Below are 9,121 nucleotides of genomic sequence, written 5' to 3' on the forward strand. Positions count from 1 at the left end.
CCCGTTGGGGGGGGGTCCCTGTCAGGTTTGCTGCCATTGCCCGTCTCTCTCTCTCTCTCTCTCTCTACCTCTCTCTACTTCTCCTCAGCTCCAGGCTTCCAGGAGCTCACAACTCACAGCTGTTGGAAATCCCCTGATGACAAACGCAGCCATAGAACATCTCCTGAGTACAAGCACTGCTACTTAAGACCCAGGCATACTCTCAGTCAACGCCAGTGTAGTGGCTAAAAATAAACAAGGTTCCAGAGGTAACAGTATGTACTTCATATATAGATATTATTTGTGTAAGGGAGAGCTGAGTGGTTATGGGTTCATTAAGTTCATGTGAGCTGAACAATGAGCTTATGTAAGTTGGTCAAGATGTTTCCTGTTTTTGAAGTACATCTCAGGGTGTTGTCTCCCGTAGCTGGCATGGGACCGCGTCTTCATGGCTCAGGCCATGGAGGGCTGTGTAATTGCGAGCAGATAAAAAGCTGGGTTAGAGCAGAAGAAGGAGAGAGGATGACAATGCTACTGTGACAGGGAGAGTATATTTTGTGGGGGGACGCTGACCCAGCTGGCTGGGGGGACACTGAATTAAGACTGACAGAAAGACTGACTCGTGACCAACAACAACTGACTGGACAGACACTTTTGACAATCTTCTTATCTAATGCTTTATCTATCACATTGCAGGAGGAGAGTCTCTGTTCTCTGTTTCCCTAACTACAAGATTATCTGTTTAAATACTACTCTATTCAGAATTGTAATATTAAATGATCCTTTAAATTGGGATGTTTGTCTGAATTAATTTAGTCGCCATCACACTCTAGCCACAACACCAGTTCACTGTGTATCTTTGACCACAAAGTTTGGCTCTCTCAGAATTCTACTTATCAAGTAAGATCGTTCCTTGTTCTTGTGCACCTGTATCAACTGTGCATCTCTCTGGGAATCCAGCCTGGGCTACTCTTCTGCTGCAGCCTCCAGCACAAGCTCCAGCCCCAGCCTCATGATCTCTAGCAGCATCTCACCTGACCCACACATCTCTGCCTGAGCCTCTCATCTGCTGCGTCCTCAGCTTGAGCTCCTGCCACAGCCCTCCTGCTCCGGCTCAAGCAGACTCTCTTATCTTCACAACTGCCACAACTCCCATCAGTACCCATTTATCTGCTGATAACATTCTGTAATAAAACCACTGTCCATTAGCAGTCCTCTGCGGTCCTCTGCAGTTTGGTCCCAGTTTATTTTCTCTCCCGCCATTCAGCGAGAGAGCAATTGTAACAATAACCCTATAAAGGAAAATTAAATCCTTTTCCCTTATAACAGTATATCAGAAATGCAGCTCAACAGATGCTTGTGTGAGGTTATTTTTTCACTCAGATGAACAAAATTTGCACCATGGGAAATCTGTGCTGACATCAGCTGAGCAATAAAGATACTGTTAATGTGTCATAATAAATTTTGAACAGCTCTGAATGGTGGTAAAGCCGACATGAATATTAATTAGTGCGTCTGTCATCATTATAGCTAATCTGAGCGACATTGCAGCCATATCGCTGTGTAGTCCTTATTTTTGTTCAAAAACATAAACATATCCACATGGTCGGGATGAAGATGGGTCTGTTCACAATGAGTCCCGCCATGGAAAATACTCTTTCTGAAGGCACAGATGTTGCAGTCACACTCAAGTATTCCCTGGCTAGTTTTGCCAGTCAGGGGTATTTGTTCGCACTGGTTTTCCACCACTCCATGGGATCGGTTTGGAGGGGTGGGCACCTCTCCTGACAGTACTCTTTTAGTTCAGTAGTTGTCTCCTGGTCATCATCAATTGGTTTTCTTGACTAACAGCTCAGTTTCGTCGGATTCAACTGTCGCTCTCTCATCATACAGTTCATCCAGTAGAGCTGTGACCATTTTTCTTGATGGGACCATATACTCGCTGAACAAATGCCACCAGAATTAGAAAACCCTCCACCTCAACAAAGCTAATGGGCAGCATGTCCTTTGCTATCATCTCTGTGATGAAGGCCGCTGACTGCTCTGCATGTCGATCTTGCCAAACAGGACCAAAATGGCAGTCATTGTCAATTGGTTTTCTTGACTAACAGCTCAGTTTCGTCGGATTCAACTGTCGCTCTCTCATCATACAGTTCATCCAGTAGAGCTGTGACCATTTTTCTTGATGGGACCATATACTCGCTGAACAAATGCCACCAGAATTAGAAAACCCTCCACCTCAACAAAGCTAATGGGCAGCATGTCCTTTGCTATCATCTCTGTGATGAAGGCCGCTGACTGCTCTGCATGTCGATCATTGAACTTCCTTTTCCGGGTGACAGAGCTAGACACTGACTGTTGATCTACGGACCACACCCCACTTTCTGCTGGATACCTCGCCTTCAAATGGCTGTGCATAGTTGTTGTTGATGTATATGCTAACTTAACCTGGCAGTTTGCACTGCACCTCATTTTTGTTTAGAAAAAGAAGTACCACACAATGTCTTGATGGCAGTAGTCTCTGCATGTTTCTGCTGTTGTTATTTGGCGCTGTAGGAAAATGATATACTGATGTTATTATCACATTATTTCCAGATGCCAGTGAAAACAAGGGAAAACAGTGGCTCTTTGGTTTTAAAGGCAACCAGTCGTATGAAATATTAGATTTTTTTTTTTAATGACTGGTTGAATATTTGAAAATCATTGCCCATCCCTGATTCAAAGGGCATAAAAACAACAATTTAAAACATCTTGATGCTGTGTGAGCAAGTAAATAAGTACAGGGTGGGCCACGGAAAAGTAGCCCACCTCCAGCTATAGTATGAATATGGGACTTCAATATATGCACTTTCAATCTAACCAGTTTTGAAACTGAAATATTTTCAAATGCAATAATAAACTGAAAAAATAATACTAAAAATATAAACTATTTACAGTGGGTTTATCAAAGCCTTTACTCTGAAAGTACAGTGGCTGCTAGAACTGAGATTGATAAGTAGTGAGATCAAAACAAAACAGCAAAACCAAAACAATTAGATAAACACTCCACAGAGCTGAAGTAACTAGCAGATTCCTGATTCTCTGAGTCTGTCACTACAATCAACCCTTTTCACAATACATGTAGCCTTTAAAGCTGTAAATTCTAAGTACACTAATACTTTTACTTTTATACATGTTGTAATTTAGTGGGTGACATTTACTTATGTCTTAACCTCTGTTTAAATACTTCTGCTTCGCTATTCCATCCACAGCTAGTTGTGTTACATCCATGGTTCATGCTGTTCCCAGCACCTCGTCAGCAGGCACCGGGGGTGCCGCAGACTCTGCCCCTACACGCATAGATGCACACTCTCGGCGACAAGGCATGCCAGTCATCTGGGTGGTACTTAAGCACAGCGTTGGTGTGTCCTTGTTGCCAGATGATACTCTTGTCTTTCTACCAGCATCTTTGCAAAGACTACGCCCCCAATCTCTCAATCCGCAGGTGTTGAACCACTCCGGAGAACTTTTTTCTTTTCGACCTGCTTCACGGTGAAGTACTTTATGTTTGAACTGTTTAACTGAGAAGTGCTTTGCTTTCGGACTTGTTTAATTGAGAAGTGAATTACGTTTGAATAGTTTAACTGAGAAATGCTTTGCTTTGGGACTTGTTTAATTGAGAAGTGATTTTTGTTTGGAACTGTTTAACTGAGAAGTGCTTTGCTTTGGGGCCTGTTTTATTGAGAAGTGATTTACGTTTGGAACTGTTTATCTAAAGAGTGCTTTACTGTTGGAACTGTTTATCTGAGGAATGCCCTTTTTGTGAACTGTTTCTTGGTGCCGATAGCACCTCTGTGGGCTCCGCCCTCCCGCTCTGAAGTACCCGCCTGAGGTTTGTGTTAAGTGTCCGTATTAGCGAAGCTTTGGGTCTTGCTCCTCCCTACGTCTCTTTTACTGGAAGTCAAGCCTCTTCCCCCCTTCCTGGCTCCCACCTACCTGCTCTGTCGTTCTCTGGGACTCAATGCACCCCATTCCGGTTCCGGCTCCTGAGACAACCTTCCCGGCCCTCAGCGCTCTCCTGTCCAGAACCTGCATCCCCCTATGCACAGGTCATCTGTTATTGTACACTGTATTTCACTTTTGTCTGTCTGTTGTCCTCCCTCATGCTCTCTTCTATGCTCCTGAATAGTGTACCACATCTCCCCGCCAACCCTGGGTTGCCCGTCCAGTGGTCCAGTCATTCCAGCTGCCCCAGCTGCCCAAGACCCGCTACTGAATCCCTGCGCCAGATCCTTGTAGTCTTCTTGTCTCTTTAAATAAATATTTCCCTGACCTGGGTAGGAGCCCTGCATCTCCCTGAGTCCTGCCTTTCTGTTCAGATATGCCTCAGCCGTAACAAGTTGTTTATCTAGTAGCAAAGAAAATTTAAATTAACTTGTCAGGGCCTCACAAGACCACCTGGGAGTTCTTTTATAAAGCTGTGACCTCCCCTAATACACCAGAGAAGTGCTTGAAACTTTGGGAAACACTAAGGAATGATTTGCTTAATTACTATTTTTGGTCAAGTGATGTCTTACCAGCCTTTAAATGCCATCTGGTACTGGAGCTGATACATTCTCTAGGGAAGGAGGGATGCTACATATCATTAAAAATAAAAATGTTGCCATTCTATTTGTGCAGCTAACTGGCACAGATTAGTCTGAAGGTCAGCTGGGAGGCTGTTTGCTACTGATCCAGTCCACACACACACTCTGTCACACACACAAACACATCCTTCCAGTCATCACTTACAGGGTCAGTACATAGATTTACATCCAGTTTCAGGAGACTGACCCTAACCTTAACCAGATCTGCTACTTGCCTAAGCTTAACCCTTACCCTAACTGCCTCTTAAGCACTTGCACTACACCTGTTCTAACCTTGTCATTCTTGTCAAATTTGACAATTAGTCATGGGGCCCATCCTCCAGTCCCCTCAAAGCAATGTGCTCCCAGTGTTCTGTCACCACAAGTATATGTAAACAAGGCTACACACATGTGCATGCACACACACTTCCAGTACACACCTGTTTCACCACCGTGCATGTGAAGGCCTCAGTTCTGGCCTTCACCATGTGAGGGCCTAAACCACCACCAGCCATGGACTTGGGTGGGTAATTTATATTAGACATACACAATAGATCGATGAGCATGTATGTTTGATTAATTTTGTATTGTTAATATGTTTACCTTTTCTTTTGAGTTACCGTGGTTCCCGGTCCATGGATGGGGGGGCGGTTCAACAACAAGATTGGACTGAGGAAGCAGCAGGTTTAAATACCTCCCACTAGGCCTGGACTGCACCAAGTGCCCAATACAAGAAAGGGGGGAGTTTGGGAGAAATTTGTTTATTTGTTGGTAGTTTATGTTAGAACTTTATTTGTCAAGTTATGTTAATTTCTTTACATTTAAAGGAAATATTTAGTTGAGAGCAGACTGTCTGTTTAGGGTTTATTAGTTGATTATTTTGGTAGTGTCTTTAGTTTATCCCTTGTGTGTGTTATTGGTTTGGCCAGCCAGTATATATGTTCCCCTGTGTGTGTCATTTGTTAGGTCAGTTGGTTTTGTTGAGGTATTAGACAGTTCACTTTGCTGTATTTTGAGTTTCCTTATCTTTTGTTGACCTCTTTTAGAGCCCAATTTATCTGATGTTAATTTAGTATTTTTCTTACTTTTGGGTTAATAAAAAGCCCTTTATTTTGAACTTTGGAAGCTGTGTCTTTTGCCTTACTGCTTGGTCCTTGACAGTGCATAACAAAATAAACAGTATAAACAAGCAACAAACTAAGCAGTATAAACAGGCAGTAAATGATGCAGACAGACAAAGGAATGCTCATTGTGAAACAAGATAGATAGGAATAAAAATAGAGTACTTAAAAATAGATACCTGTATGGATCTGTATAATCTGTATAATGTATATTTACAGGTATTGCACTAAGGGTTATTGTCCAGTCATACTGTCAGCCCGGGGAAAAAAACTGTCCTTGTACCTGGTTGTCTTGGCGCACAGTGACCTGTAATGCTGTCCAGAGGGGAGGACTTGAACAGATTATGTCCCGGTGTGAGGGGTCTGCAGGCTTCTCCACAAAGATGAGCAGTCGCTGGCTGAAACCTGGGCATTCAGGTTTTCAGAGTAGCTCTTTGCTGCTCTGATCTCCCTTGTCAGTGTGTTTCTGGTGTCCCCACTTCTGTAAGCCTTCTCTTTGGCACGATGAAGCTGCTTGAGTCTGGCTGTGAACCAGGGCTTGTTGTTGTTGTATGTACAGAAGGACTTTTTGGGCACACACACATACTCACAAAAGCTGATATAAAATGTCACAGTGTCAGTGAGTTTGTCCAGGTCTGTAGCTGCAGTCTCAAATACACTCTAGTCTGTGCAGTCAAAGCAGGCCTGTAGCTCTGACTTAGCCTCCTCAGTCCAGCTCTTTACTGTCTTGACCACAGGCTTTGCAACTTTAAGTTTCTGTCATGATCCTGCTCCGTCCACCTCCGGTGTCCTGCTTTTATTCTGATACCACTTCCTGTCACCAGCTCATCCTAAACCCCAGTAACTTCATCTTATCTTGTACATTGGTTTCTGTAGAAAGAAATTCTTGATAAAATGATATAGTGCTATGTTATGTATTTGCAAAACTGTTCAAGTAATTGTTTAATCTGTTTGACCTTTGTAAAGATTTGACATGTGGACATGGAATGCTGTGAGAGGTGCAGAGAGACTCAGAACAACAGGAAGTCGTGCAGATACATACTGAGAGGACTAAACTGCACGAGAATAGTGTGTGGGTGTAAGGTCTGATTGTCTTGGCTTCAGATTATCAATATTTATCAACATAGGAAATTCTAGGATTGACATAATCTGCATTAGCAAATATATCTACAAGTTTACTTTAGTATCATATGCTTTATGATTTACTTTTGCTTTAACCAGTTCACTTGTCTAGAAGAATATAGGAGACATGTGTAAGGCTGTAAGAGTAGACAGGAAACCACATACAGGAAGTAGACCCCGGTTGCATAGCAACGCTGGCGCTCTTCCTAAATCTGCAGACAACAACTAACTGTTAATAAAGACGTATGTAGGAGTGTAATGTCTAGGTCAAAAGGTCAGGATGTTGTACTTAGTGTCAGATCAAAATCTGCCTGGCGACAAGATCACCAAATGAGGGGTCAGAACGAGGTCAAGAAACCAATCAAGGAACGAGGATGAAGGACAACCCAGATGACGTCAGATCATTTGCATGACTCTTATTATAAATTCTCTATGCAGAGGAAACTCGTGGTTCTGGCTTCCTGCAGCAGAATTTTTTTTTCTTCATCAAGGTTGTAATAAATATTTTAAAGGTTCTTCAGACTTCAACTCTTCCTCAGAAATGAACATGCAGGATGCTTAGGTCCTACATTTCATCTGCTGATAATCACCCACACCTGTTCACCACATCAGCTCCTCACAGTGTGAGGATCAGCATTATTTCCCTGTGACTGCTTTTCTGGTACTAAACCCTTGCCTGCTCTAACGACCTGTTATCCAGCCTGCACCCTCTTGCCTGACTGCCAACCTGAGATCAACATCCTGCCTGTTCAACCTACGTGTGATTCTGCCTTGCATTCCCTGCTGCTCTGCTGGAGACTTCGACCTTGGACCATCTTAAGTACCACTCTTCTGCTTGATCCCACAAGACCAAAATAAACCCAGCCAGTAGCGAACTCCGTGAATGGCAAGAGCGCATTGAATGGGCTCTGGCCGCTCATGAGGCTGCGCTGGGGACAGCACAAACCACGGTACATGGTGTGGCTCACGAGGAAGAGCCTCGAGGCGCCACTGCTGGGGCTTCGGTACAGCATCCAGTCACCATGCCAAGTGTCCATGAGCCTAGAATCCCACCCCCGAAGCAGTACGGCAGAGAGAGTGGGGACAGCTGTTCTTTTTTGACTCAGTGCGAGATACAGTTTGAGTCCCAGCCCTCGGCTTTCCCCATGGAGCAGTTGAAGGTCACTTACACACTATCATTACTGACGGGCCGAGCACGCTGGTGGGGTACAGCCAAGTGGGCCAACCGATCTGACTGCTGCACTACGTTTCAAAGGTTTGGGGTGGAACTAATGAGGATCTTTGACCCACCCAGCCACGCTACAGCCACTTCTCCCTCTCTACGCACCTTGGTACAAGGGAACCGGACAGCAGCGGATTACATAATAGACTTCCGCACCGCGGCTGCCAGTACAGAATGGAATGAACCCGCGTTGATTGATGCCTTCTATAGAGGGTTATCAGACAGACTGAAAGACGCACTCACAGCTAACAACCAGCCCAGACGCCTGCGGCCGCTAATGGATCAGGTAGCCAGAATAGACGGCCAATACAGAGAGAGACAATCCGAACATAGACAACACCAGATGCCCACTCCAGGATTTCGTCTGGACAGCAACTGAAAACCCTGAACCCATGCAACTGGGACGCTCCCGATTAAACCCAGGAGAGAGAGAACACAGAATCAGGCTGAACTTGTGCCTATACTGTGGGGAGCCTGGCCATCAGGCGTTGTTGTCTGTCCAGCAAAAGGCAGAGACTTCAACCTTGGACCGTCTTAAGTACCACTCTTCTGCCGGATCCCTCAAGACTGTGTGTGTTTCTGTTTAAATCACTGAAAGACATTAAAACGTGTTCTGCTGCCTCAGCTGACTGGCTCTTTAATTGGGTTCACTCTTCCACCTTCCCTGACAGTTTCTGCATGTAGGTTGGAATAAGATGGACCATACAATGATCAGAGAGACCGAGGGCTGCACGGGGGACAAAGCAATAGGCGTTGTTTATTATTGTGTAGCAGTGGTCCAGTGTGATTTTGGTGGGACAGGTGACATGCTGTCTGTATCTGGGCAGTTCGTGGCTGAGATTTGCTCTGTTAAAGTCCCCTAGAACAATGAGTGGAGAGTCAGGATGTTCTAGCTCCACGCTATTTATCAGTTCTGCCAGGAGCTGTAGTGTGCTAGTGTGGGCCTGCACTCTTATGTACACTCCAATTAGAATGAAAGAATTAACAAGAGTCTCTAAGTTTGTATTACATGTCCTCTGTGACACCGTGACATCAGTGCACCAGCCTTCATTTATGTAAAGACAGATTTCCCC

At 44.4% G+C, this 9,121-nt stretch overlaps 1 long non-coding RNA gene across 1 annotated transcript; it reads right to left on the reverse strand.

Annotated features, from left to right (window-relative positions):
- Window positions 1–2,040: 2,040 nt before the first annotated feature.
- Window positions 2,041–5,215, reverse strand: LOC109952798 (uncharacterized). Its single transcript, XR_002273815.1, has 3 exons — window positions 5,187–5,215; window positions 3,955–4,057; window positions 2,041–2,529 (listed from the first exon to the last, which is right to left on the reverse strand). It is a non-coding gene; the product is annotated as an uncharacterized LOC109952798 (long non-coding RNA).
- Window positions 5,216–9,121: the final 3,906 nt, after the last annotated feature.

This window comes from Monopterus albus, unplaced genomic scaffold (genome assembly GCF_001952655.1).
Source record: "Monopterus albus unplaced genomic scaffold, M_albus_1.0 scaffold498.1, whole genome shotgun sequence".
In the NCBI taxonomy this organism is placed as follows: domain Eukaryota; kingdom Metazoa; phylum Chordata; class Actinopteri; order Synbranchiformes; family Synbranchidae; genus Monopterus; species Monopterus albus.